Genomic DNA, 22,828 nt, shown 5'->3' on the forward strand with positions numbered 1-22,828 from the left:
CGACTGCCAGCACCGGCTTTCCTCCGGTACCCAGGACCCAGGCTGCTTCCCTCCTCTGGCCGCCCACAGGCACCCAGGACCCAGGCTGGCTTCCCTCCAGCCCCGGCTTCGTCAGGAAGGACATCCGGAATGATGTTCAGAAGACATCTGGTCTAATTAGCATATTACCCTTTTATTATTATAGATGTTCTAAATTCATGGAAGCAAAGAAAATAGGAAGGATTCTTAAAGATTGTGTGGTCCAAATCTCTATTTGATCTGCACAGCAATCAGTTTTAAAAAATTGTTGAAGTTAAATATCTGATATAGTTTTAGTTATATCAAATAACATAAATATACTTATTTTAAAAAGCAAGAATAGTGCAATTTCTCCCTGACCTACCTATTCTATTTTTCCGTTAAAATTTTTTAAATTAAATTTATTGGGGTTCATTGGTTAACAAAATTACATAGGTTTTTGGTGTACAATTCTATAATACATCCTCCTACTCCCTTTCCTCTGGTAGCCACCATACTGTTGTCTGTGCCTATGAGTTTTGTTTTTTCCCCCTTTTGCTTAAGCTAGGGATAGAAAACCTTTTTTTCTGTCAAGGGCCATTTGGATATTTATAGCATCATTTGAGGGCTGTACAAAACTTAAAAATTAGCCTGCTGTATTTGGTCAAACATTTCGTTAAATCACCCCTAATGCCGTGGCAGGGCCAGACCAAATAATTCCGTGGGCATTACAAGGTCCTCGGGCCAGGGGTTCCCCACCCCTGGACCCCTTCACCTTTTACACCTAGCTGCCCAACCCCCCTCATCTCTGATAGCTGTCAGTCTGTCCTCTGTATCTATGGGTCTCACCTACCTATTTTAGACAACTAGATTTTATGATTTGGGTCATATTACATCCATTCAAAGGAAGTATTAGAAAAGTGGTTTAGAAATGCTTAAAGCAAGAAGCAATTCAAATCTTTAAAAAGCATTTGTTGGAAAAATGAAATTCAGAGTATATTAATTGCTAACTAATATTATGGGAATATAAAATAGATAGGAAATTATGTAGTAGTTCCATTAATATCAATGCATAGACTTACTGAATGGAATACAGGCTGAAATTCACCAGAAAATGCCATTAATAAAGATTTTCATTTGAGGTTTAGATGCAAATACTTAAAAAAACAACAACTTTGGCCATAGTCGGTTTGGCTCCGTGGATAGAGCATCAACCTGCAGATCAAAGGGTCCTGGGTTCGATTTTGGTCAAGGGCATGTACCTCGGTTGCAGGCACATCCCCGGCCCGGGCCCTGGTCGGGACACATACAGGAGGCAACCAATCGATGTGTCTCTCTGTCTTTCCCTCTCTCTAAAAAAATCGATGGAAAAATATCCTCAGGTGAGGATTAAAAAAACAAACAAAAATGAAAAAAAACCCTTAGGTGTCAATCCAAAGGAAAACTGTTATCTTTTTATCAGGTTATCTTTATTTGAATGGCTGAAAGAGGCAAACACTTCAAAAGAAGATGCATACATAATACAGTTCTATTTCACCCTTATCTAAGTGGATTGCTTAGCATTTACTCAAATACCAAGTCTGTCTCCGGGAAATTCAGCAAAGACTATTAAATTATCAATGGCTGGAGTAGCAGTAATAGCATTCCACTCTATTCCTTAGACATTACTCTATCTCTTTGCCTAATTTATCTTAGAATAACTCTTCTTATTCATATTGATAATGAAGAAAAATACTTTAAACTCATATCCTCAGACATTTGAAGCATTAAGATCCAAACAAATTCCAGCCAGAATCTGATAACTTATTTTTAGAATATCTTATTCTCAATATTTTTTTGAACATCCTAAGGATGAGAACCACTAAGGAAAATTCCTTCATTCTTCCATTCATTCATTCTACAAGTGTTTATTAACTATTTTAATATGTGCCTCCAAGTAGTTAAACTAGGTCACTATATTTTTTATTCACTTCTTTTAAAAAAAATTTCTGATGATTGATTCGTAAGTTATATAAATGTCTCATTACTACATCGTACACCTGAAACTAATATAATATTGTATGTTAACTGTGATTTCTAAAAGTTTTTTTCAAAGGAAAAAATCTTCTGATAAGTACATTTCTAGCACTACTTGAAATGCATTTATAGATGTTCACTTCAGTCCAATAAGCATTTATTGATCATCTACTGTGACCTAACTACCATACTAGACAAAAGATATATATGAGCAAGACATAGTTCCTGCCTGCAAGAATCTCCCCATCCAATGTGGAAGCAGACACATAAAGTGTTATTTCAGCATTATTTCTACAGCAGAGATGTAGAAAAGCGCCTGGAGTTCTGGGAACTGTGGCCCATGTGAATACCATATGACTACATGGAATGGCTTCTTTTCCCAGAAACTTTCCAGAGCTCTGCTTTTCCTGGGGAAAATGTGTAGGAAAAAGAATGAAGACATTATACCCAAGTCTATGTTTACTAGCAAAAATGAGTCTATACAAAACCCTGCTGATATAATCTAACTATTCAATCCTTCCTTCCTTCATTCACTTGGTGAGATTTTATTGAGTAATACCAAGCCCCAGAAGTATGCTAGTTGCATTTTGTATTAAAACAGTAACACATAATCTGGCCTCCAGCTCTAAATTGCTTTGTTGTAACAGAATGTGATGAACTGAAGGTTCATTTTAAAGCTTAATGGTCTGGTAGCCATCATCACATCCAGAGTAGCAAACTAAGCAATGAAGTGACCAGCGGAATATGTGAGATCAGGACTCTTTCTGACAATCAGATATAGTCTCTGTGAGTACCCCTATCCCACCTCATGCTCCTTCAAATACAACCCCACTTCTCAGAGGAGGATAAAGGTTGTTGTTGTTTTTCCTATAAAGATCTAACAAATGGCTTGGTAGCTTCAGGTTCTAGAACATTTGAATGGGGATTCAAAGTGTTATGATCTCCAGTCTATATACCACCGGTATAGCCCTTCCTAGAAGCTTTCTATCTGGGATGGGCAAAGAATCATCACTGCTAATGATCACAGCACTCTGGGTGAAGCTTCAGAATCCTTCTAAACATAGCAGGCCAGGGAGCCATTACCATTTGAATGTAGAACCCAAGATGAAATCTTCTTGCCACTGCTGGTTTATGCACACTAGTGAGGTGGCTCCATAAGCCAGGCATGAAAATCAGTTTTATTCTCATTGTATAGTCTCTCTCTCTCTCTCTCTCTCTCTCTCTCTCTCTCTCTCTCTCTCATATTTCAGTGCTAAGTAGTGGTGGACAGAAGAGGTATTTTTTAATTAGAAACCAATGAAGTTATTTCCCAAAATTGTTGATGTCCACTTTTAATGTTCTACTCGGCATTTTCAGTGGGCAAATCTTTAGCTTATTTTCCCATTAGTGAATGGGCAATTTTCCAAGGCTAACCGCTATGGTACTAGTAAGACTAGATCTTTTCAAACTGTGTTGGTGCCATTGACTTGAAACCAGACTTTCAAGTCTCTTCTGATACAACTAAAACTGTATCAGATACTTAGCTGCCTTCACCTGGGCCTTCCTGCTCTAACAGCGAGCCAGAGCATGGAAGTATAGTCACTCTAATAGGATATTTTTAGATTATAAATTTGGTGCTTTGAGTGATTTGGGCAGAAACAAATCTGAGCTAAAAACCCTTTCCATATTTCTCCTCTTTCTTTCTTCCTTCCTTTCTTTCTTTCTTTCTTTCTTTCTTTCTTTCTTTCTTTCTTTCTTTCTTTCTTTCTTTCTTTTCTTTCTTTCTTTCTTTCTTTCTTTCTTTCTTTCTTTCTTTCTTTCTTTCTTTCTTTCTTCTTTCTTTCATCATCTATCTGCACATACATGCATATATATGCCTAAAGAATAGTATTTATTAGAATATTTGGCAGTTCAAATAAAACATACTTGGGTGAATTTTCAGTAGGCTCATTATTAAATTTTTTTAAAATATATTTTATTGATTTTTTTACAGAGAGGAAGGGAGAGAGATAGAGAGTTAGAAACATTGATGAGAGAGAAACATCAATCAGCTGCCTCCTGCACACTCTCTACTGGGTATGTGCCCGCAACCAAGGTACATGCCCTTGACCAGAATCAAACCTGGGACCCTTGAGTCTGCAGGCTGACGCTCTATCCACTGAGCCAAACCGGTTAGGCCTCATTATTAAATTTGAATAGAAAGCAAAGAACCATGATATGAGAGAGCTTATGCCATTTACCATTTTATTATTCATTTATTTACTCATTCATTTAGTAAACACTGATTGTCTAATATGTGCAAAAATAATATTAAAGAATTATTTAAATTTTCTAGATAAGAAGAATCAGTAATTGGCTCTAATGCTTAACAATTAGTACTTTTAAGAAGATATTTTATCTTATATAATAAAAAATATTTTCTTATGTACAAATATATTTAATCAGCAAAGAATAGCCAGATAATATACTATTTATAAAACTCAGACATGCCTGGAACACAGATATGAGGAGATGACTTTGAAGACAAACAGTGATTTATATCAGAACATAACAGAACTTGTAAAATTGAATGTGCTTTCTCTTTCTAATAGACCCTTTGGGAAATTAAAATTTCATTTTAATATGTTGTCCACTGTCCAAAATGTTTTTGGGAACGCCTTTGGATCCTTTCCAGAGAGGTTCTTTTGAATGGTAAATCCCAGTGCTTTGAGACTAGGTTCGACCTTTTTTATTCTCAGGGAGACAATACAGTTGGGTGGAAAGAGCCCTGGGCACAGAGTCTGGGTTGATTCTTCTGGCACAGGAGTTTGGGTTGTTGCTTACTCCAGCTCCACATGAGCTGGATTTGTGAAGTCCAGCCAGTCACTTAAAATCTCTGGGCCTCAATTTTCTCATTTACAAATTAGATCAATAGCTAACAAGCTTTTTTTTTTTTAATTTAAAAAGTCGTTTTAAAGATACTTTATAAATTTCTAAAAATTCCATTTATTAAAAGCTGTACGTTTGCTGTCAGTTGCTTGAGAAATGCTTATTTTGCCTACTTTTGCATGTCTCTGCAATAACTCAGCAACCCTCAGATGCAGGGATCACCAGTTGCCAGATACAGGACAAAGAGCCTCTAAACTTTGTGATTCAATGAATCTATGTACTCATAGAGGGCATTGTTTAAAGCATGAATGAGAAGATATTTTTTTGGCTATGACTCAAGGGGGGCAAAAAGAATTGAGAACTACAACAGATTAAATGCAATGATCAAGGACTACTCACTACATTAGAAAATTAGTCACTACCCCTTTTCTGATGCAAACATAAGTATATTATCCTCTATTCCATCCACATCTATAGACAAATGCCAATAACTATGTATTCAAATAAGTCTTTGTATAAAGATGTTATCCTTCTAAAGGCAGTATTTTAATAAGAAATTATTGTGGGAAGTTAAATTAAACAATAAGCCAGGGGTGGCTTGCCCTATGATTTTAGAACACATGGACATTTGTTGTCGATATGAACTACAATTGATGTGTACATTGATCTTGTATTCTGTGATTTTGCTAAAATTAGTTTTGGTAGTCATTTTTTTTTCAAAAATATTTTTATTGCTTTCAGAGAGGAAGGAAGAGGGAGAAAGAGATAGAAACATCAATGATGAGAGAGAAGAATTGATTGGCTGCCTCCTACATGCCCCCAGCTAGGGATTGAGCCTGCAACTTGGGCATGTGCCCTTGACTGGAATCGAACTTGGGACCCTTCAGTCCACAGGCCCATGCTCTATCCACTGAGCCAAACCAGCGAGGGCACTGGTAGTCATTTTGTAGATTTCTTGGAACTTTCTTTGTAAGCAATCATGTCATCCACAAGTATAGACAGCTGTACTTATTTCTTTCCTACATTAATGCCTTTTATTTTTTTCTTTTCTTTGTGTGTTATTTAGACCCTCCAGTACAATGTTCAATAGAAGTGGTAAGAGTGGACATTGTGCAGTTATCAACATTAGTGGGAAATCACTCAATATTTCATCATTAAATATGGTTTTATCTATAGGTTTTTTCATAGATGTCCCTTATCTGATTAAAAGAATTCCCTTCTATTTCCAATTTGCTGATTTCTTTTCATGACCCGATGCTGATTTTTTTTTTTTTTTGCCATTGTGATCAAAGAACATGTTCTACAAGATTTCAAGCTTTGAAAATTTATTAATATTTGTGTTATGGCCTAGTGTGTGGTTTATCTTGATGACAATCCCATGTGTACTTGAAAACATACCCTGCATGATTGGATAGTATGTTCTATCTAGACATATTTAATGTTCCTCAGATCTTCTAGGTCCTGACTAATATTCAGTCTAGTTTTCACATCAAATACTGAGAAAGGATTGCTAAAATATCCAGCTATATGAGGGTAAATTTTTCTATTTGTGGTTTCTGTCCATTTATTTCTGTCAATTGCTTGATTCATATATTTTGAAACTTTTTTATTGGATATATATATATATATATATATATATATATATATATATATATATATACACACACACATATACTAGAGGCCTAGTGTATGAATTCATGTACCAGTGGGGTCCCTTGGCCTGGCCTGCGGGATTGGGCCAAAACTGGCTCTCCGACATCCCCCAATGGCCCTGGATTGTGAGAGGGTGCAGACCAGGCCAAGGGACCCCACTGGTGCACAATTGGGGCCGTGGAGGAACTCGGGATGTTGGCCAGCCAGAGAGGGACCGCAGGAGGGCTCCAGGGTGTGTCCAGCCCATCTCACTCAATCCCAATTGGCTGGACCCCAGCAGCAAGTTAACCTATTGGTTGTAGTATCTGCCCCCTGGTGGTCTGTGAACATCATAGCGAGCGGTTGAGTGGCCTTAGCATATCATTAGCATATCGCACTTTGATTGGTTGAATGGATGAACGGACAACTAAACACTTAGCATATTAGGCTTTTATTATATAGGATATTTATTATTTTTATGTCTTTCTGAGGAATTGACCCTTTTGTCACTATGATGTTCCTCTTTACTCTTTGTCTTAAAGTCTACTTTATCTAATGTCCATGAAGTCACCCCAGCTTTTTTAGGGTTAGTACTGGCATGGCAATTATTTTGCTGTCCTTCATTTTCAACCTGTTTGTGTCTTAATTTTAAAAAGCATCTTTTATAAAAATAAAGTATGTTCACTTCTACTCAATTAATGAAAATCCCAGTATATTCTTTCTGTAAAGGTAAGAGTCCTTGTGCAGCATAAAAATATTACCCTATTTGTTCATTTTAGAAATTCAGCATCTCTGACATTTTTTTTTCATAACATGGAACACACGTGCACAGATATTTACTCTCCACAGAATGTAATGTGTTTATAGTCAGTGAGGCTAAGTTGGTAGGCTCTGAGAACATTACCTCGGCTTCCAAAATATATGACAGCCAGTTTAATTTGAATTTATATACTTAGTAATTACTTAGGAGATTCAAATTATAACTGTATCTGCATTTTCTCAAGGAACTGGCCTTTTCTATTAAAGACATTAAGGGATTTGGTCCTGGAAATTAAGGAAATACAGTAGCTTATGGTTGAGTGAATCACTGTACAAAAAAATACACAATGGCAACACTGGGAAAGCCTTTTGTCACTCATCCTTATCCAACATTCTGGGGAAATAAAACCAATATATGCTGACATGTAAGTTACTTAGCTACTATTTGCAGTATGGAAGAGGGCTGCGAGAAACACAAAAAGTAGATGCAAGACTGTGCTTTAATGAATTTGTACTTGTGCTGTCCATTTTCCTTTTGCCCCTCTAGTCACTCTCACCATTCTCTCCCCAACTCTGTGTCCTGGGTGATTCACTCTTCTGGAATGAATTGATGGGTTCTCTTGCCCACTGGCTTCCAGATGTTTTGGACCTTGGTAAACATCAGCCGGGGATCAGAGAAAGGGAGGTGAAGAACACCTGAATATTTATTACCTTGGCTCTCATCCTGTGGCGTCATCATAGGTTGGCGACCTCTCTCTACTGAAGGTCAGGCTCCTGTAAGGAAGCCTTCTTTATATATCTGTCCTTTTTTTCTAGTTTTAAGTAACTGTTCCCATATTTTGAACTTATAGGCCTAGGATGGTAGCAGATCTCCTTTTTTTTTTTACCAGCCTCATGATATTGAGCGAACCTTTGTAGTTTCCTCAGGATTTGTATATACCTTTTCAGTTGTTCCTTTATTAAAGATTTCTACTTAGCCTATCTGAGTACACCATATATTTCCTGTTGGTACACACCAATCTGATGAACTAATAGTTAACAATTTAAGGTGCTATAGTAACTAATAGTTAAGAATTTAAGGTGCCAGAGAAATATCCAAAGCTTGGGATCCTAAGGGAATGTGTCTAGGCGGGGATGGTGAGATACGATGAGCAGTAAGACATGACTATCAAGGAGATACAAATACCGAGGGCACAAGGGATGTATTCAAGAAAGGCAAGCCACGTCTTGGATCAAATTGCATAAGGGGTCCACAGAAACACAAAAACCTTATGACATTAATACTGAGAAGACATCTTATGTGAAATTCTTCACATTCTAAGTAATTTATCATTTGAGAAAGTAAGCGTGAAGATTAGTGAAAATGACATTGTTGAGATAACTGTGGATGTGTTTTAAATTTAGTACTTTGGCATTATTAGCAACAGTCTGCTTGCTCCATAACTATGGCAACATGTTATGGCTGAGAACCTTTGCTGTGTGCTATTAAACACTGAGTTAAAATGTGCACTTTAGCATGCTTAAGATTCAGCTTTGTTAGAGGTTGTTAACTTGGTAACATGTAGACTCTTGGGTTCCACCCACTAGAAATTCTCATACACTCATTCTGAGAAGGGGCTTAAACAATCTGCATTGATTAACAAGGCTTGTGCCTGATTCTGATACAAACCATATAGGGAGAAACATGTTTGTAGACAATAAGCAGCATTCAAAGCTTTGAAACAGAGGGATGAATTCATGACAGTGGTCTTTTAGAAAGATTAATCAGGACACAAGATAGACAGGATGTGGAGAGAACAAGGACAAGAAGGGTAGATAAGCGAGGACTATAAAAGTCCAAATATACTGGAGTGAGCACCTGGCATGAAAAGACTAGGAAAAAAGGAAATGAAGGAAAAGGACAGATCTGAGCAAAGTGAAGAATGGGCAGGTATTTAAAAAAATATTTTTATTATCCAGTTTTTTTTCTATATAGTATCTTTTTTTGCTGTCATTAATCCTTACCTGAAGATATTTTTTCCATTGATTTTTAGAGAGAGTGAAAGGGAGGGGTAGAGACAAAGAGAAACATCGATGTGAGACACATCCATTGGTTGCCTCCCACACTTGCCCCTACTGGGGCCAGGGATTGGGCCTGCAACTGAGGTACATGCCCTTGACCAGATTTAAACCCCTGACCCTTCAAACAGTGGGCTGACACTCTAACCACTGAGCATCCAGCTAGGGCTTTTTATTGATTTTTAGACAGAGAGGAAGGGAGAGGGAGAGAGAGAATCATTGATGCAAGAGTGAAATATCAACCAGCTGCCTCCTGCATGCCCCCTATTGGGGACTGAGCCTGCAACCCATGCATGTGCCTGACAAGGAATTGAATCGGCAACCTTTTGGTATAAGGACACTGTTCAACCAACTGAACCACACTGGTCAGGGCATGGGCAGGTATTTTTTATTTATTTAGTACCATGGTGAGGTGGATTAAAACACATGGACAAATTTTGTTTTGTTTTGTTTTGTTTTTTTACACTCCCTTCTAAAAATATAGTGGGTTCTAATCTCCCTCCCTTCCATTATGGGCCAGCCCTAGTGACTCTAAGGGACAGAAAGTGGTGGAAGTAATGAGGTGGAAGTTAGAACTGCCGCTTAAAATTTTCCACCAAACATAGAGGATTCTTTGTTCTGTTAATTAACTCTGCTATTCCTGGCTTCTGTAAGCACACTTGCTCGAATAATAGGGAAGATAAGCTCAATTATCTGGTCCTGTAAGCTGCTCTGCTGATGTAAGGGTCTGGTCCGTCCCTGGTTCCTCCCATGCCAGGTGTCTTTTAGTTATCTGAGTTGTGCTGTGCTCAAGGTTACAAGCTTCCTGCAAAATATCTACTAAGCAGGCTGCTCCCATCCTAGTACATAGGGCTCTTTGAAAAACCTGAAAAAGGTCCAGAAGACCCATATTTAGGAGACAAAGAAACAGGGAGGGTATAAAGGGAAAGCTTCCTCCATGTTACTTTGCTCAGACTCTGGAGATAACTCCTCTGAGACCGCCGGCATAATAAAGACTCCAAATTTGGCTTACTGAATAAGGCATCCTCTGTTCAGCTTGCTGATTTCCAATATAACAGTAACACAATAGCTTTTGAAGCTAGGTTCGAAAGGGTGATAGGGCTTCCTTCCGGCTCTCTCACATTACATGCATTTGGAGCCTTGAGCTGCTGTGAAGTCCAGCCACTCTGAGGCCTTCCCGTAGCAAGATAAGAAAAGATACCCAAGGAACTCCAGCCATTCCAGCCCCCGCTGCTCTGAGCCTTCCAAATCAAGCATCCGACACGTGAGTAAAGAAGCCCGCCTCCAACCGCCATCTAAAGGCAACATCACTAGAGATCTTGAATCAAAGCCAACCACCTGCGCAGTTCTTGATTTCCTGATCCATGAAAAGCAGGTCAGCTTATAAATATTGTTCTTCTTGACCGCTAAGTTTTGGGTGATTTGTTAGGCAGCAACAGTACCTAAATTACATGGCAAAATCAATGATAACTCTGGTTTTCTCTTTGTGTGAAATTTTCATTTTATATAGGGCAATTATAAAAATCTCATCAACATTTTAACTTTAATGGTCTTCTGTAATTACAGCACATCACAATAAAAATTAATGGATAATCATCTAGTAATATATTCTCAATTTCAAAATCTAATTATTAAATAAATATAAGCAAGATTCCAAGTCAATAGTTTCAGGAGAATGCATCCACATTTTTAAAAAATATTTTGAAAGTGCTAATACTTAGGAAAAAAATTGTATAATTAAAATTAAATCACTCCCATTAGAAGCAAATCAAATTTGTTCCCCATAGGAACAGCAAATCAAATTATGAGCCTGTCAAATCAATTCACCATGCAAGTAGGATGACAGCCCTCTGAGGATTGATTTTCTTTGATCTCTACACTTTTTTGAAAAAAAAAAATGTATCTAGTTGAGAATTTGTTATATATTCTATCTCACTCAGACTCTGAATTTAACTCTATTTTTGGAGTCCTTTTAAATGGCAAAGTTTGGGTTAAGTTACAGATCCTAGAGGAGCTCACTACTAGAAAAAAAAAAGTTTAATATAGGCATATATACCTGTGAAAAAATTTTTGTAAATAGGCATGTATACCAGCTCCAGCAGGTCTCAGCCTCTTTTGTCTCACAAGGCACAGATCAATGAAATTCACAAGAACTGTGTGTGCTCATGAGCCACACACCCCTTGGAAGCACAACTCCTGGAGTCCTTTATTTCTCACCCAAGAAGCCTGAAGGAATGTAAATGAGTAGGAGTGGCATTATTATAGGGATAATCTTGGGTCTATGGCTGTATTTGAAATAAATACTTCCTAAGCACTGGTGAAGGCTAAGGTGTCTGGGGAGGGGGGAACTTTAAAGTCCCCTCTCTGCTTCTCCCCCTTGACCCCTCCACCACAACCCACGTAAAAAAAATGCCTAGTGTCTGCTGTTACGAGGTATCAGTACTTTTAAAAAAAATTAAATTTATTGGGGTAACATTGGTTAATCTAATATAATAATAGAGCAATATGCAAATTAGCCAGGATGCCATAATGTCAGGACAGATCTATAAGCGGTAGAGAGCTACAGGAGGGCGGGGCAGTGGGCGGAGAGCTACAGGAGGGCGGGGCAGTGAGCTTCGAGCAGCGGCGTTGGTGGGCAGGGTGGCAGCTGAGGCAAGCAGCAGTGAGCTACTGTGCACAGATTTGTGCACAGGGCTACTAGTAACATTATAAGATACATACATTTTTCTCTTTTAAATCTTTGTTGTTGAAAGTATTACATATGTCCCCTTTTTCCCCCCGTTGGCCCCTTCTAGCCACCTCCCCTCCCCCTTTGGGAATCAGTACTTTTAACTAACATTACATCTCAAAACTCTGAAAATAAACCATGGTAAACTGCTCATTTAAACAAGAGTTTGGGTTTGTGTAAAAGAAGCCATTACTTCAAGTATTCCCCAAATGATCTCTAATTGCTGTGAATCAGACATATTCAATTCTCTAGTCCATGCTTCCTTATAGGAAGTACGTGCACCCCAGGAAGATGGCTCAAGATAAATTGGAGGGCAGAAAGAGAGAGTAGATCTGTTTAAATTAGCTTTTAAAAATCTGACAAGTAGGAGAAATCAAATATATAGGCTAATAGAGGGACCCCCACTAGATCAGACAGCTCTCTGTCACCTATGTAGGAGTCTACATGTCTTTGTAAGGCATTTCTCTCTTTCCTCCCCGCTCCTATTGAGTGTGTGTGCGTGTGTGCGTGTGTGTGTGTGTGAGACAAACAGCAATTACAATCAGACACAGTGTGACAAGAGAGGACAAGAGGCGCCGCAGGGTGTGGCCTCCAATGCTTCCTCGGGGCCGGGAGTGGGGGGCTGCTGTGAGCTGGAGAGCACCTATACTCATGACAGCAGCACTACTCAGATGTAGGCGTGTAGACTGGGAGCAGCCAACTCTCCAAAATTTTCAAGACAAGCCAGAAAACTGCTATTTAATATGAAATCTCTCCATTTTAGGGATATGGAGTACATTTAAAAAAACTGCCTAAAGCCCACATTTAGCCTGAGTGCTTCTAGTCTATGACCGCGAGATTAGAGAAGGTGAGTGGTCTAGAGTCTAGAATATCTGTATCCCCTTCCTTAGAATCTTACCTCTGTCTCCACTGGCTGGTGGCTTTAGGCAAGTGTCTTAACTTGTCTGACCTTTAGTTCCCTTGCCTGGTAAGTGGAATAACAACAGCTAATGTTGGGGAGTAAAGTGATAACACAATAAAAATAAATTATAATATGTGTCCATTCAAATATAAATTTCTAGAAACAATATACTTTGCTTGCACCAAAAACAGAATCAAAAGTACAGGAACACTGGAAAAATCAGGCCAGTTGAACACCAATTGGTATCTATAAATGCAGTAGAAAGTAAAAGTCTGGATCTTTTAGACATTTGGCTCACAGAAAAATAAAAAATATATTTTTTTATTTGGCTTGGAAGAAAACCAGCCAACATTATCATCAAGGAAGTTCTGCATCGATCTCAGACAAGACAGCCAGGGGCACCAAACCACTCCCCACGGGGGAGTCACGCAGAAGTGGATTCAGAAGCCTAGCCAGGAAAGGGCCGGAGCTGCTGTAGGGACCACTCCTGAGGAGGGAGAAACTGGGGGAATCAAAAGAGGGGACACAGAGTGGAGGGAATTTTTTTAAAATATGTAAAACCAAGATGGGTATTGAGAACACCACCACTAACCGGTGGGTGCCCACCTGAGCACTAAGAGGAATCGGGGGAAAAAAGTAGCTCATTCATAATAATAGCAAAACTATAAACTACCTAGGGACAAAGCTAACAACAATGTACAGCTTTTCCATAGAAGATTAGAAAACTTTATTTACTGAAGAACATAAAGTAAGGTCTGAATAAATGGAGTGATATGGCAATGTTAACGGATGGGAAGATGTCAATTCTCTGAAAATTAATCTATGTGTAATATCTGTGTTGAAATTCAAATAAAAATATGAACAGATTTTTATGGATCTGACAATCTGATTCTAAAATCCATGAAGAGTTAATGTGCCCTGGCCGGGTGGCTCAGTTGGTTGCAGCATTGTCCCCACATCAAAAGGTTGTGGGTTCAATTCCCTGTCAGGGCACATACCTAGATTACGGGTTCCATCCCTGGTCGGGGCATGTGAGGGTGGCAACCAATCAATGTTTCTCTCTCTCTCTCTCTAACTCTATCTCTATCTCTCAAATCAATAAAAATATATATTCAGTGAAGATTAAAGAAAAAGAGAGTTAATGTATAGGCATAACCAATTTAGAAAAGAAAAAGAAGGGGAGGGGATTGTCCTTTGGACATAAGGTTGTAATTTAGAGCTCTTTAATTAAGTCATGATATTGGCACAGAAATATGTAAACAGTCAAAAGGAGTAGAGAAACCATATAGCAGACCCATGTCCATACAGGAATAAGTCATTTCAATGGACAAAACCAATGATCTTTGGGCCACTGGATACATTTTCCATTTTCATTTAAAACATACAGTAAAATTCTATCTCTACCTCACACTATATGCAACAATTAATGCAGATAAATACTTGAACCTTCAAAACACCTTCCCTCTATCCTAGAAGGTCCATTTTGAAAAATATTCCAGAGAGGGGTTTTTTTTGGTTTTGTTTTTTACATATGCAAAGGGAGATGTGTATAAGGATATTGGTCCCAATGCTGTTGGTCACAAAAATTTTAAAGCAACCTGAAAGTCTACTAATGCAACATATTTATAGAATGTAACACTTATGAAACAGTGATAGGAATGAGCTAAGTCTATAAGCATAAACACAGATACAGCTCAAAAACAAAATGCACAGTGAAACCAGCAAGTTATGGGATGACATAAATAGACTGAGAAAATAGCTGCAGCAGGTCCCTGAGAGAAATAGGAAGTAGCCCAGCATGTAGAATGCATATGTAGATACATAAAACCAGAAAATGAGCTGGGGCCAGGGAGTTGACATACCACATTTAAATATAGATAGTTTAGTTTTAAAATTTGAGTTAGATATTTAAATATAGACTCAATATATATATATATATTTAAATACAGATAGTTAAAATACCCCATATGTGTGTGTGTGTGTGTGTGTGTGTGTATATATTTTAATATAGATTTGGTACAGGCTTCCCTCCTCTATTTTCAATAATAGCACCCCAGAGTTCTTACTGGTTTTAGCTTTTTTACTGTTTAGTTCACGAATCCTCAGTACAGAAGTCTGGTTTTTCTCCCCACTCTGATCCCATGGAATAGGAAAGTCTACAGCCTTAAAACACCTCGCTTAGGTTTGACGGAGCCCCTGGGCTATGCAGTGAAATCTTGGCTGTGCACTATTGCAGGATGTTCAGTTGATGGTGAAGAGATCTTTGACGGCCCACTTGCCTATTTTGGTTGCTTTCCCTTCACTGATCTGTTATCTCATTTTAACAATCAGGACAAAGGTAAAACCATTTCAGATCGGGATCGTATAAGGCAGGGGTGGGGAACTTTTTCTGCCAAGGACTATTTGGATATTTATAACATCATTCAAGGGCTATACTAAATTATCAATTTACAAACCAGCCTGCTATATTTGGTCGGTCATTTAATTAACTCACCCCTAATGCCTTGGCAGGGCCATACCAAATTATTTCTCAGGTCTTAAACAGCCCCCAGGTTGGACATTCCCCACTCCTGATATAAGGGAAGAAAGGGTGTGTGTGTGTGGGTGGGGGGAGGCGTCCAATTCCAAAATCAGACCAGCCTATTCCTGAAAACGAATGCATTTGCCTTCCCCTCATTATGCCCTGCCCCCCCCCCCCCCCCGCCCCAACCTCTTCCAGACTTCTCTAGAAGCAGAGGTTAATCTGTGAGTTTGACAACTGCTTCTCCCTTCTCTGGCCATTGAATTAAAGCTTGCACTGCTCACACCGATAGGAGAAGGACAGAGGGTTCTTCTGGGGGACTAGGTCCCCACAGTGGGGCCCTGGATGATCCTGGGTTGGTAACATACTGTGGACGAAAAAGGGGCCACATGCTAACCTGACGAGCTCAGGGAAGGCCTACATGGTGGTCTTGCAAACTCAAAGACCTAAAGTAACCACAAAGGATGGTCTGAAATGAAAACTTTAACTAAAAGCAGTTATGGTGGGTAGTCACATCCTAGGCCGGGATCTTCCCTGACAAAGGTCAATCTTTACCTTAACTGAGCCTATTGTCTTTTTGCATCTACGATAACATATCTTTGGAAAGTCAAAGTAATTTTTCTTTTTCCGGACCCCTCAAAGCACAGGCACTACTCTGCGGAGACCACAAATCCCCTCATTGTTATTGAGTTAATTATTGACTGTTAACTATCCTGCACCCACCTAAATAAAAGAAGTATGTGTCTATCATTTTACTTTTTAGTCCAATCCCAGAAGTTTCCCCACTTTGCTTTCTCCTGCCTCCCTAATCTATCACCAATGGAGTTCATGTAACCTACTTATGACTCCTTCTTTTGATTGTAATGTATAAAACAAGGTAAAAAACAGCCATTCTCTGGAGCATTATCCCAATACCTTGAGAGTCTGCTTCCCGGCAATTGTCTACAGTTTGGTTCAAATAAACTCACAAAAATTCTTTACAGGTTTGAATACTGTTTTTTTTAAACCTTAACATTACATTCTGCATCCTTTTTTCCTTCCAACCAACTGGAACCTGGCCATGGCAGTGACCTAGCTTTCATTGCACAGATGTTAACCATGTCCCAGGGCAGTGGCTCTCAAAGTGTGCTCTTGAGGCCCCTGGGGATTGCTGAGACCCTTACAGGGATGCTATAGGTCGGAACTGTTTTCATGTTAACACTAAGAAATTATGTGTCTTTTTCAATGTCATTCTCTCAAAAAATGTGCAGTGGTGTTTTCCATGGTTACATGAAATGTGCTATCACAGTAGCTGGAATGCAGCAGCACACGTAAGAATCCAGCTCTCTTCTATTAACCCAGAAATTAAAGAGATTTGCAAAAATGTAAAGGAGTGCCTCTCTTATCACTAATTTTTTGTTTTGGAAAATATGGTTGCTTTTCATTAAAATGTGTTATTTATGTTCACGGGGTGGGGGCAGGGAGATTCCCTTCAGCCCAGCCTGCACCCTTTCCAATCCGGGACCCTTCATGGGATGTCCGACTGCCTGTTTAAGGCCAATCCTGGGGACATCCCTCTCACAATCCTGGACTGCTGGCTCCTAATCGCTCACCTGCCTGCCTGCCTGGTTGCCCCTGACTGCCCCCTCCTGCTGGCCTGATTGCACCTAGCTGCCCCTGCTGCTGGCCTGGTTGCCCCTAACTGCCCCCGCTGCCTGCCTGGTTGCCTAACTGCCCTCCCCCCCCACCAGTGTAGTTGCCCCTCACTGCCCTTGCTGCTGGCCTAATTGCCCCCAACTGCCCCCCCTGCTGGCCTGGTCACCCCCAACTGCACTCCGCCCGCCGGCCTGGTCACCCATAACTGCCCCCACCCTCCCCAGCCTGGTTGCCTCTTACTGCCCCCCCCTTCCAGTCTGGTTGCCCCCAAATGCCCCCCTCTGCCAGCCTGGTCACCCCTCACTGCCCCTTGTTGGCCTGGTCACCCCATGAAGCCTGCTTGTTCACTTGTGGTCGTCCCTCACTAACCCCCCTGCCAGACTGGTCACCCCACGCAGCCTGCTTATTCAGTTGATTGGTTGTCCCCCACTAACCCCCCTGTTGGCCTGGTCGCCCCACACAACCTGCTGTTCAGTCGTTTGGTCATCCCTCACTAACCCCCCTGCCAGCCTGGTCGTAGGCAGCCATCTTGTGAGGGTGTGAGGGTCAATTTGCATATTACCTCTTTATTATATAGGATGATATCAAATATTTTTACATTTCTGTTTTAATTTTTTATATGGTAAATATCAATCGGTAGAGCCCATGTAAATGAAAGCTTTTTGAGATCTTTAGTGACTTTAAACATGTAAAGGGGTCCATGACCAACAAATTTGAGAACCACTGCCCCAGGGACAATGACTTGGGAAGAACCTGCAGCATCTCTGAATGAAAGTGAGGACTGAGCTGCCCGGCTCTCACGCACAGTGAGGCTGTTATATAGAGAGAAATCAGTTTCTGTGTGATGCCACTGTATCATTTTATCTTTTTTTTTTTTTTTTACAGCATCTTGTATTTACTCTGAATAATAGAGACAACAGTCATATAAGTGGGACACTATCTAAAACTGAAATATGTGGCATTGGTTTGCTTGGGCAGTAAAAGCACAGATATTTTAGGCTAGAAAATTAATGGCTCTTGTCATGTCATTGCCAAATATTTGGTACAACTATTACTTGTGATAACTTGGAAGGCAACTGATGTTCCTATGGAGCCCATAGCTAGAGAAGAAATGGCTAGAAAGAGCTAGAATGTTGGTACGCGTTGACTCTGCTCTGTTGCATTTAGCAACATATTACAATAGGTAACCCAAGAAAAAAATGACCAATTTGCAATCAGATAGAGAAAAAAAAGTTTGAAAAGCGAACTGCTTGTATACCTCCAAACAGAAGAAGACAAGGCTATTATTGCTCCAAGGACTGCCATTAACCACCCCGTTGCACTTAAAGATAAAAAAAAAAAAAAGGAACCAGCCCTAAGCCAAAACCCAAACTGTGGATGTTGTTTTCCTCTCCAAGCCTGTTGTTTTATATGGCCTCCAGGTAACTGCCATCAAAATGAGAAAACAAAGAAATAAAGTGGTTTAACACTATACCCAGGAAAGAACTTTGAGTGTAGTTACAGACAATGGAACTAACTGGAGACAAAAAGAGAAGAAGTCTACCATATTTTTGAGGAAATGGTTTTACCAAAGTAACCAAAAGCTTGTATTTTTTTCAAACTTAAAATAGCTCTCATGAGTGTAGTCACCAACATGTCACTTTGATGTGGCTATGCCGGGCAACAGACAACAGGAAATACTTCTCGAAGGGCGGGGGTGGGGGCGGGGGCTCAGAAGGGAATAGGCAAAGAGTTATTCCATGAGAGCAGAAGCAGGAGTTGCCTAGCCCGGGAAGTCAGTGTATTGCCAGGGCAAGAACCCTTTGCAATCCCTACCTCACAGAATTTGTTATTTGCTATGGCTCAGCGACCTCTGTATATTCAAATAGGAGCCTTTATTTCACTTCTCCTGGTCTTGTTTTTCCGATGTTGATTGATGGCAGGGAGGGAAGACAAGTTGATGTTTAGTGCATAGGTGGCTGAGTATGAGGAGTTAACCCGGACCTAAGGGAGAAAACTGCACATCTAGTAGAAATTCTTGAACTAGAGAATGGGTCTCTGAGTTGTTTTCCTTGGGGAGTGAGTGAGTACATTCTATGTGTGGGAAGAAGGAAGCAAGCAGACAGTTGGATGGCTGGAGGGGCAAACTGTGATAGAAACTGCTATTAAGTTCTCTTCTTTTTCCATAGTAATAAAATGGTAGCCAGACACCGGGCTTCCCGACTGGACTACATTTCCCAGCCTGCCTTGCAATTACAACATGACTGAATTCTCAATAACAGTGATGGATGCCACTTCCAGGTCTGGGACTTCAGACCTTCACACTCTCTTCCCCTTCCATACCAGCTGGACCCTACACAATGGCAACTCTGCTTCGACCATATGGATGGTGACAGTGTCCCAGAGGATGGCAAAACAACTTGGAAGGGACCGTGATCCGAGATTACTTCAAGGAGAAAAGCTGCCCAGCCAATGTGGACAGTTCACATTGATGCTATTACCCAAAGTATACTTCTTTGTCTTATAAGCCACCGAGCGTTAGTTCTTTTTGTTACACTGGTCTTAGCATCACTAGTATGTGGCTGGCATCAGAAATCCCTCTCTTCTTATATCCTGGACCTGTGAGGAAGCTTTGGAGGAAATTTCTGCATATGGGCATAAATGCCCACATGTGCACTAAAAGGAGCTGGTTAAAAACACACAAAAGAACCTTGAGAAGTCGTGTATAATAAAAACAGTATTTGGTCTTTGATTCAAATTACTGGCACAGAGCTTCTAAGACCCTTGAAATTTTCTGATGGGAGTGTCTTTTGTTGTTCATAATGACCTTCTGACCACATTTGCGTCGAAGCTAATGAGGTGACCCAGGGTGGGGCCCCTATATAACATCAGAACCGGGCTGATTGCTAGAAAGACCAGACCTGAGATTAGAAGGTGGGACTTTCAGCCTCACTCCCTGACCTCCAGGGAGGGGAATGGGTTAGAGATCGAGTTCCAAAACCTCTTCAGTAATGAAATTTGGGAGCTTTTGGGTTGGTGAATACATTAAAGGGCTGGAGGGTGGTGTGCCCAGAGAGGGCATGGGAGTTCCACACTCCCAGTCTCATACCTTGCCCTTTACAATGCTTCTATTTGACTGACTTGCATCCTTTCTAATAAACTGGTAAATATAAGAGTTCTCTGAGTTGTTCTAACAAATCATTGAACCTGACCAGGGTGTTGTGGGAACCCCTGAATTTATAGGGGGTTAGCCCCTGGGACTTGGGAATGAAGTGGGGGAGGGAGCAGTCTGGTGGGACTGAGCCCTTTACCTGTGGGGTCTGTGCCAACTCTGAATAGTGTCCGAGCTGAATTCAATTGTTGGACACATGGTTGATGCTGATGGATTGGAGAACTGGTATGGGACATCCCCACACATCTGGTGTCAGAAATGGTACCAGAAAAAAAAAAGATACCCCAGGAGCTTATAGTACACATAGGTTGTGGAGCAGTCTAACAAGAGCCCAACACTTTGCTTTACATAAACACGTCAGCTTTGCCTCTGCGCCCTCTGAACTCCCGTAGTCAGCAATGGAGACATCAGCCTCAGGGATCGCTGCACTGCCCACAGTGGCCAAGAACCTCTAGGCTGCTATGATGCCAACCTAAGAAGATGGAAAATGGGTCTCTTCCAGACTCAAGAGTGTAGTTGAGAACAGCATATACATGTGACTGCACATTCTAGAGAGATACCTGTTAAAAGGTTTCCCCAAACCAGCACTGTGACTCTCGGCCTATCACCCATGCCCAGGCTGTATACGAGTAGGGGGAGATTGATGTCCAGAGAGAGTTCCTGGAGAGTTGTGTGTTTTTTGCCCCTTTTCTCCTACCTGCCCCACTATAAAGCACATGAGGAAGAATTTCAGGATCTGAGATGTCACTTTAGGTTCCTGAGGCTGAGCCAGGCCCAACCTGAGGGTAGCAGAGATATAGTAAATTAAGTGAGAAATTGAAGTTTTGATTTAGATTGAACAGGACTTTTTTTTTTAATTAAATTTTTTATTGAGTGGGCTAGACTTTTTAATACCTGCAAAAGAGACTCTCTGTTCATGTTTTTAAAGTGGCCAGAAAAGTTACTATCCAGGGGAGGAGAGAGAGACATGATATAGGATGTTTGAAAGGCAATAGAGAGAATCAAATAGATTTTTATGCCTGTGCTTGCCAAGTGCATCTCATTCAATGCATAGGATGGGGACCAGGTTTGGGTGGGGATGCCTGCCAGCCTGGAGCTCATGCTCCACCAACAGCCAAGAATCATATGGAATGGCCACCAGAGCATTTTCATTAGCCATTCCATGTGGCAGCAATAGCAACAAAAACAAAACATTGATTTTCCTAGTATTTCTCCCATCAAGGCGAGAGCAACCAGAACCAAGCCCTTAAACCGAGTGAGCACAGAGGCTGTGGCCTGACTGTGGAAGGAGGAGGGAGAAAGACCCTGGCGCACAAAGGTGTCCTGACACAGCGAAAGGGAAGATTCAAAGAAAGGCTTTAGGAAGCTCTCTTCTGGCCTCAAACTGCCTGCCTCCAGGTTTCCTCCACGAGAGACACAAACTTCCATCTTATTTAACCTAATCCTCTCTGATATAATATCTGTAATATATTAAACACTTCTTTAAATAAGTAAAAAAACAAAAAAACAACAAAAAACCAGGTCTGTAGAAATATGGACAAAGGAAAGCAGGTAATTCACACATGAAAGAAATACAAATGGCCACTACATATATGAAAATGTACTTAACCTAAGTAGTAACTCAAGAAATGTAAATGTGAAAAATGAAATACCATTTCTTATGTATTATGTTGGCAAAAATTTTAAGCATGAATTTTATCTGGTTGAAAAGAATGTGAATTATATCTGTGAGAAACAGATTCTCTCATTCAATATTGATGAGACTACACTTGGGAAGACTTTTTGCCAGACAGTCTAGAAATAGCTATAAATGTTAAAAATGCATCTGTATGAATATGTGCACATATGCATGCATGGGTGTGTCTGTGTGTGTAACATACAGGAAAAGGCCTGAAATATATATATATAAATAACAAACTTAATAGTGTTTTTGTTTGTTTTTAAAAATATATTTTTATTGATTTCAGAGAGGAAGGCAGAGGGAGAGAGAGATTGAAACATCAATGATGAGAGAGAATCATTGATTGGCTGCCTCCTGCACGCCCCCTCTGGGGATCGAGCCCGCAATCCGAGAATATGCCCTTGACCAGAATTGAACCGAAGACCCTTTAGTCTGCAGGCTGATGCTCTATTCACTGAGCCAAACCGGGTAGGGCTTAATAGTGTTTTTATTAGGAGAGGAGGGTCAATGATGGAAGGAGGGTATTAATGAACTTTCACTTTTTATACCAGGACTTAAAATTTTTATAGCCAATAATATTTTTGTAATTCAAATTTTTAAATAAAAAAAAATCAGTTACACTAGCTTTTCAAAATTTAAATAAATATTCAAAATGTTTTCATTGATTTATTTCCCTTTAAAATAGATGTGTTGGGTGCAGAGCAGGGATAATCTACTCAAATCTGAGTAACTTTGGCAACCTGAACCCTCCTTGGTGATTGGTAGATAGTTAAGTATTTCACAACCCCAGAAAGAGGGCGTCCTTCATTGGTAACAATGCAAATACAGGTGACGTTGTATATCCCTGGGCAGTAACGAGTAAGACTTGTTTTACTAATTAAAGATTAAAAATACAATCTTAG

General features: G+C 40.1%; 1 protein-coding gene across 2 annotated transcripts in view; it reads right to left on the reverse strand.

Annotated features, from left to right (window-relative positions):
- Positions 1 to 22,828, reverse strand: part of AK5 (adenylate kinase 5) — a 198,933-nt gene that overhangs the window by 157,926 nt on the left and 18,179 nt on the right. The gene's annotated exons all lie outside the window — the stretch shown is intronic.

Source organism: Myotis daubentonii, chromosome 3 (assembly GCF_963259705.1).
Source record: "Myotis daubentonii chromosome 3, mMyoDau2.1, whole genome shotgun sequence".
Taxonomy (NCBI): domain Eukaryota; kingdom Metazoa; phylum Chordata; class Mammalia; order Chiroptera; family Vespertilionidae; genus Myotis; species Myotis daubentonii.